Consider the following 7,035-nt stretch of genomic DNA (forward strand, 5'->3'; position numbering starts at 1 on the left):
CGGTTGAATGCTCGAATCAATCGGTTGTTTTGGTTTGACAGCAAGTCAACCATCAAAAACAGTTTTCAACCTTTCTAAAAACACCTAAGTATAAAACAATCGGTTGTTTCGACAAAACAACAACTTGTTTTTCACTTAGTTTGAAAAACACTTTTCAATTAAAAGGTTTGAGAATGCTTAAGCTTTGGATTCAATCAAGAATTGATTTAACACATATAATCTACCCCAGATCCTATCTAAAGACAGCTCAGCAACAACAAGCACATCCAGCCTTCCATCAAACTTCAAAGGGTTTGGATTCTTCAACAGATAGATCCTCTCGAGAAGGAGGAGATGATGGACACTATCCAGCCACATACATCCCCCTATTAATGACGATGACGAAGCCTTGGATTCGAGGACAAATCCTTTTTCAAGAGGGAGGGGATGATGGAAGAGGCCCTGGCACCAATCCACTAATAGGCCACCAAAATGTCAAATTGAGGCAACCACTAGAGTTATGGTCAAAGAGGGGTCAAGAGGATACATTTTACATGTCATAAACTCTAGTGTAGAATAGTTTTTACATTTTTGTCAAAAGTAACATAGTTTAATTCTTTTGTATTTTTGTTGAAACATGCAAAGTGGTACCTAAAATGCTAACCTAAGTTTAATTAGAGTTTCCTACTCCTAATTAAACTTAGGTCCAACCCACATTTAGCCTAAGTGGAGCGTAAGGTTCTAGATCTCCTAGCACATGGAAGAATTCTAGAACCTACCTCACATGTGCTGAATTTAGGAGTCACCTTCCCATGTGCCAACATTTGAATTTCCCTCCAATTCTCTTTTCATATTCAGCCTTCTCTTGCTATATATAGAGGAGCTTGGGTCATGTAAATTCAAGATTAATACTTTAGTGAATTGCTGCCAAAATTGTGTCAATTTCACTTCTTGCCCAAAACCTCCTAGGTTAGGCTTTTAATCTTCGCAAACTTTCCCTTTCCAAGTAGAGTTGGCCTCACCACTCTCAAATCCTACCTCTCATGCACCTTCAAGGTCACCATCACTCTTAGGAGGACCTTGTTCCATCTTCAATCCGTGAAGCTTCCGCAACTCATCAAGAAATCCGAAAATATGAAGGCACATCTCCATCAAAGTCTTTCCTAGCCATAACTTATCTCAATGCACTTCACAAATCTCCTTCAAATGAAAACTTCTTCAACACAAACAAAGAGTTTTCTAAAGAAAGAAACTAAAAGAAAGCTTTTAAAAACTAAGAATTTAAATTGCAAAAATTTAAACAAGACGACTCCTAATGGTGAGGCTTGTTGGCACTTATGAACCTTCAAGCCACACTCACCGTCTAAAGCGTGTATCTAATAAGAAAATTAAAGAAATTTGTAAGAGATGGAAGAACACCAAAGGCTCTTCCAGGACACCTAAAGTAAAGATAATGGCCAAATTACAAAACAATTGAAATCACACAAAATTTTAAAAAATAATATTCAAAGTTCTTTTCTGTTCTGTTCTCTCACAAGTGTTTCTCTGCAAGCCTTTACTTGTTTGTCCTCCAAAGGTGAGTACCTCTTGCAAAGTCCTTTGCCTTCTCTTAGGATGCTACCTAGAAATTAGCTCAATTTTCACAAAGAACAAATTCAAGGTATATTACACTTCAAGAGGTTAATAATAAAAGTAATAAAAGTTCAATTTGAAGAGTGAAACTCAAAGGAGATTAGAGATGACAAACACAAAGATTATCTCAAGACAAGCAAGAAATTAAAGGTTTTCAAGAAAGCACTCAAAAGAAAACACCTAAAGATAGACACTAAAATGGATTACAAAATTAAAATAAAGAATGACCAAATTTCTTAGTAAAGCATGAAATCCAAAATGTTGCTGGTCCCATGTAGATTGGTCCAAAGAATTCAATTCCCGCAAGTCCCGCGCTAAAGAATCTCCAATTGCCAAATTTCTCACCAAAATTTAGGCTCCCTTATTCAACAAATTGAATTTAACTTTAAAGAATGGGTCCCACAGTGTGATTGCAAATTCCAATAACTGCCAATACACACTTCTAATTACTCAACACAACCAATTTTTTTAGTTAAAAGCACCTACAATCACGCTTTCAGCACACGCTTCAGCTTTCACCAATTTAGCTTATACATTTGCTTTCACTGATTCTACTTTAATTTCTTCAATTAATTGCGCACCTTGCTAGTACTTAATTCACGCTGCACCTTCGACACACCATTTCTCATCAAATTCTTCAAATTCACGGACCCCACAATTCACTGCATCAGCTTCAATCAATTTGCAATTCACAAATTGAATTCAAATGCAGACATACTCCTTTTTTAAATTAAAAACTGCACCAAAATGATCAACAATTTCAACCAATTTGCAATTCAAGATGATCACTGCACCAACAAAAACTAGAAAATTGCAACTGCAGAAAATTTGTCACCGTTTGAATTCAATCTCACAATTTATTTTTTAAATACCAATTCTAATCACCAATTCTCGGTCCATCACTTCACGAATAGCTCCTTCAATACTTTTATCAAACAGTTGACACACACACCTTAATGCATTAAACACTTGCACTCAACACCAAATTCATGCAATCCAAATCATTTCGTGGCACAACTCAGAGCTTCAATCATGGTGGATTGCACTCGTGAAGCCAAATTTTGGAACAGATCCACCTTAATTGTTCTTCCGTTTCCAAACGATTCTCAATCAATCAACCAATTTCATTCGCCAATAATTTCCAGAACCGTAAATTCAGAATTTCAAGGAGAACCGCACAACTATTTTACTGATATTCAGCTGCACCGTTAAATTGATTAAGTGCAAAACTTCAATTGCTATGCTCACTGAATATATCAAGCGTGTAAACTGTTTGTTAGAAAGCTTCAAAGAAATTTTAATTTGTAGAAAATACAAGAATTGATTCTAATCAGAATTTTTTTTGAAACATCTTTATCAAATGAATTAAACTTTCAAACTCAGTGTAATGCCGAATTCATCTGATTTTTCATATGTATGAATTGTACCTTTTAATCACGAATAAACAATTCCAGCAAATGCTCAATCGGTACATCAGCAGAAATTCTTCAGCGCCTTTCAAATCGCGATTCACTCATTCGTCACTGCTTTGCTTCATCAAATTAAACCCGATCAAGATCAATGTTTTGCTTCGAAATCAACATCTACTTCAGTCATCTTCAACATTTCGCCAGAATGTGAAACTTAATCCGCGAACGATTATAATTCCTTTGAGAATGCTCTTCGTTTGAGATGACGAAGTTAATCGGTCAGTTCTCCGTGCACTGATTCTGTTTGTCGGAAAACCACTAAAACCTATGTTCGCGATTCTTCCAACACCTCAATGTTTCTCCGTTTTGCTTCTTCACAGTTGCTCCAGGAAAACGAAGAACAATGAACGCAAAAGGCAGAACCAAAATTTTCGGAATCGGAATTGAAAGCAGAAGAAGAACTTACATGAACCAATTCCGACTAAGCACGAAAGGAACCGAAACTTTAGATTCTGTTTTCTGACTTCCTATTCCAGATTCAAATTCTCCTCCGGCGCCGTTCGCAGTTGAAGACGAAATCATACTCCCGAAGTCTTGTAGTGCGAAAACTGTGGAAGCGTCGCGCACCAATTTCACTCACACTGGACTTGTTCCGATTCCAATTTCATGAACACTCAGAAGATGAAGAACAGCAACACAAATCGCAGAGAAAATTTGAGGAAAATCTGAAAATCTAAACCAAATCTGCTATTGGCAGCGCAGATCCAACAATTTTCATAAACAGTTCACATTACTGCTCACACCACTTGATTTTCTTTTTGAACCACGAAAAATTTTCGGACAAATTTCGAGAACTTTCGAAAATGATTTTTGAAGAGAATGATAATGGAAAGCTAACTCAAAGAAAATTGTTGATGATCTAGTAGCAATTTATGAACTCAAAAATAAAAATTAAAAGCACTCAAGAGCTCTAATCTATAAAGAAATTTGAAAAAAAATTCAAAAAGTTTAACCGATGGAGTTTATGAAAATTTTTGGATTAAACATGACTCTAGACAAAACATATATGATTATAAAATCAAAATGGCTCAAATATAAGAAAATTTCACCGAACACATTTTGAAGAAAACACAAAAAATTCAAAAGCACACATGAACGTGAACAAAAGAACACCTAAAAGCACATACATGAAGGTTCAAGTAAGAACAATTAATTTGAATCGAACAAAAAGACAAAAAACACAAAATCAATCAGTAAACATTCAAGAAAATTATGAACAACACGAAAATTAGAAAGAAATAGAAGAAGATCTTACAACCATAGCTCTGAATACCAAATGATGGAAAAACGTTCTTCTTCTAATAGTGATATTTGTAATTTTTTCTTTGGATGGATGATGAAGGAGTTTTGAGGAGCGGAAGTATTAAAGAAACTCAAGAGGAGTTTCCATTGATTGAAATGGAGTTAGAAATTTGTAAGAGTGAGAGGTGAGGCCAACTGACTAGGAAAGAGTCTAGGCTAAGTCTTGAAGGAGAATAACCTATGGAGAACTTAAGAACAAGTACAATGGCCAAAATTAGGCAGCATTTCATTACTAATTCCAAGTTAAAAAATACATATATAAGAGACTCCTATTTATAGGAGAAAGTGATACGACCCAAATCCATAAAGAAATGACCATGGATGCCAACCATGAAGGGTCATCTCAACAAGCAAAAGAAGATGTCATCAATAGGAGGAATGTTCAAGGACCACAACACTTGAAGTTCTTCTTATTAGTGTTCTTAACATTGAGGCCCAAGACCAACACATGATTTCATCATCCATCATGCCTCGAAAGATTATTAAGAGCAAGGGCACAAGCATTAATAGATGAGCATCAATTGGTGTATCTTTTTGTAATTTCCTTAGAGTAAAATTAAATAGAACATAAAAGGGAGGTGTGAATAGGAGTTTAGGGATTATAAGAAGAAGAAACAAAGTCACACCTTCCATGTGACATGTGTTTAGGCGCCATTTTCAACATTTTGAAATGATTTTCATTTGAATTTTCCCACCTAAATTTCAGCCCTCTCACATTATAAATAGAGGTGTTTGGCTCATGTAAAATAAGATTGAAATTGAAGTAAAGTTATTATACTCAAATTGAGTGAGAATTTGTGAGACTTGTTTCTCCTTTCCTAGTCTTATCTTGTGAGTCTTTGGGAGCTCTCAAGTGACGGAAACCTCACTCATGTTGGAGTTTATTCATGTTAATAGCATTGTGTTCTTGATTCCACACCATTAAGTATCTTTTCATATACCAACTCATATCATGTGGCCTCATGTACCCTCAGGGGCTGAGGGCGACCTGTTACCCGAGGTCGGACAGGGCCAACGCTACCGCATTTTTCTGTGACCCGATCCTCTGCGACGATGTGTGCCACAGCTCGACGCCTGATCTCGCAAAACGTCTTCGGGCAACACCTTAAAAGCGAGTCGTTGAAGGGTCCTGGCAGCACTCCTTTGGTGAAGGCATGCACCGTCATGGCTTCGTCCTTGGTGTGTAGTTTAACCACTTGTATCCCAAACCTGTTTAAGAACTCTTTCAAGGACTCTCCCTGGTATTGCCTTACGTCAAAGAGATCGTAAGAGATCGGAGGGGGAGCCCTGTTGACAATGTATTGTTCTTTGAACAGTGTTGAGAATTGGTCGAATGAAGTAATGTGTTCGTCAGGGAGACTTACGAACCAGTCCAACGCTGCGCCTGCCAGCGTGTCATGAATAGCTTACAGTACATAGCATCGGAACCTCTTGAAAGCATCATCTGGGTGTGGAACGCTGTGATATGCGCCTCTGGGTCCTCTACACCTGTAAAGGTGACCTTCGGGCCCATGGACGTGGCTGGTATCACAGTGTCCACGATCACCTGAAAGAACGGCATAGGGCGAGCCCTAACTGGCAGGGGCGGAGCTCGCTCATCCACGGTGCGCTCTCCTACGTTCTGCAAATTCCTGTGCAGTTCCTCATTGGTTTTGCTCAGCTCTTCATTGTTCGCTTGCAATGTGGCCAAATCAACCTGGAAGCGATCCTAGTCGACTCTGGACGCTGTCACCGCCTCCTAAAGGGCGCGTATGGTCTCCATGAGTTGTTGCATGGTGACGTTGTCCCCTCCTGAGGGCGTAGCTGGATCCTTGCCTCGTGCTTCTCATGTTGTTGGTGGCTCTCAACACGATTGTGAATGGGACCCTAGTTTTATCGGACCCCATGGTGGGCGCTAAATGTTCTTGCCGGTTGACTCGAACGACAGCCTCAAGCCCCGCCTGTCTCCTCCTTCAGTCGAACTTCCTTGGGTTGAAGAATGCTTTCCTGCAAAGACAAAGGGCGCCCTTACAACCGTTTTCACTCCGACGCTCAAGTTAGTAAGGGCTAAAGAAATAGTAATGTGTGTAAAGCAGATTCAGTCTTAGAACGGTGTACCTTGCTAGGGTTCTTACCACCCTATTTATAGGTTGTATCTAGGGTTACTTCTGCAATGCTCCCACATCTCTTAGTGGGCTTAGGGTTCCTGGGAGAATGTCCTTGCGCCGCTATCACATAATCTTAGTGTAATCTGGCGCATAGGACTTTCCTTTTCTGGAGTGCATAGACCTAACAACGTAGCCGCTAAGGTACCTACTCACGTACCAGCGTTGCGGCATCATCTGTTTTGTGGGTGCCCTAAGTATTCATGTGCCATGCATGCAGTCTTTACCTGGAAACCCTAACCCTAACGGGCCTTAGTGCCTCTAAGGAACGCTTGCTTGTGTCATACCCGAATGTACCATATACACCCCATGCATGATCCTCTCATGACTTAGGTCTTTATCTGGTATCTGGGTGTTAACTTCATGTTAACTCATACTGTTTGTGGGGCCCATATTACGTGGCACACCATTTTTATCAGTCCACCGATGTCAGATGTCCAATGTCCGATGTCTTTCTCTCAGGCTGATGACCGAGGTCTGGCCTGTACAGTTCTTGACACTTTGCATGA

The 7,035-nt window shown here is 39.1% G+C and overlaps 1 long non-coding RNA gene across 2 annotated transcripts; it reads right to left on the reverse strand.

Moving 5' to 3' along the window:
- Positions 1 to 1,659: 1,659 nt before the first annotated feature.
- Positions 1,660 to 3,920, reverse strand: LOC137813839 (uncharacterized). Of its 2 annotated transcripts, none has more exons than XR_011081513.1 (2): positions 3,039 to 3,920; positions 1,660 to 2,858 (listed from the first exon to the last, which is right to left on the reverse strand). It is a non-coding gene; the product is annotated as an uncharacterized lncRNA (long non-coding RNA). The 2 variants fall into 2 exon arrangements; XR_011081514.1 differs by having other exon boundaries at positions 1,660 to 2,811; positions 3,039 to 3,908.
- Between the last annotated feature and the right edge of the window lie 3,115 nt (positions 3,921 to 7,035).

Source organism: Phaseolus vulgaris, chromosome 1, assembly GCF_000499845.2.
Source record: "Phaseolus vulgaris cultivar G19833 chromosome 1, P. vulgaris v2.0, whole genome shotgun sequence".
Classification (NCBI taxonomy): domain Eukaryota; kingdom Viridiplantae; phylum Streptophyta; class Magnoliopsida; order Fabales; family Fabaceae; genus Phaseolus; species Phaseolus vulgaris.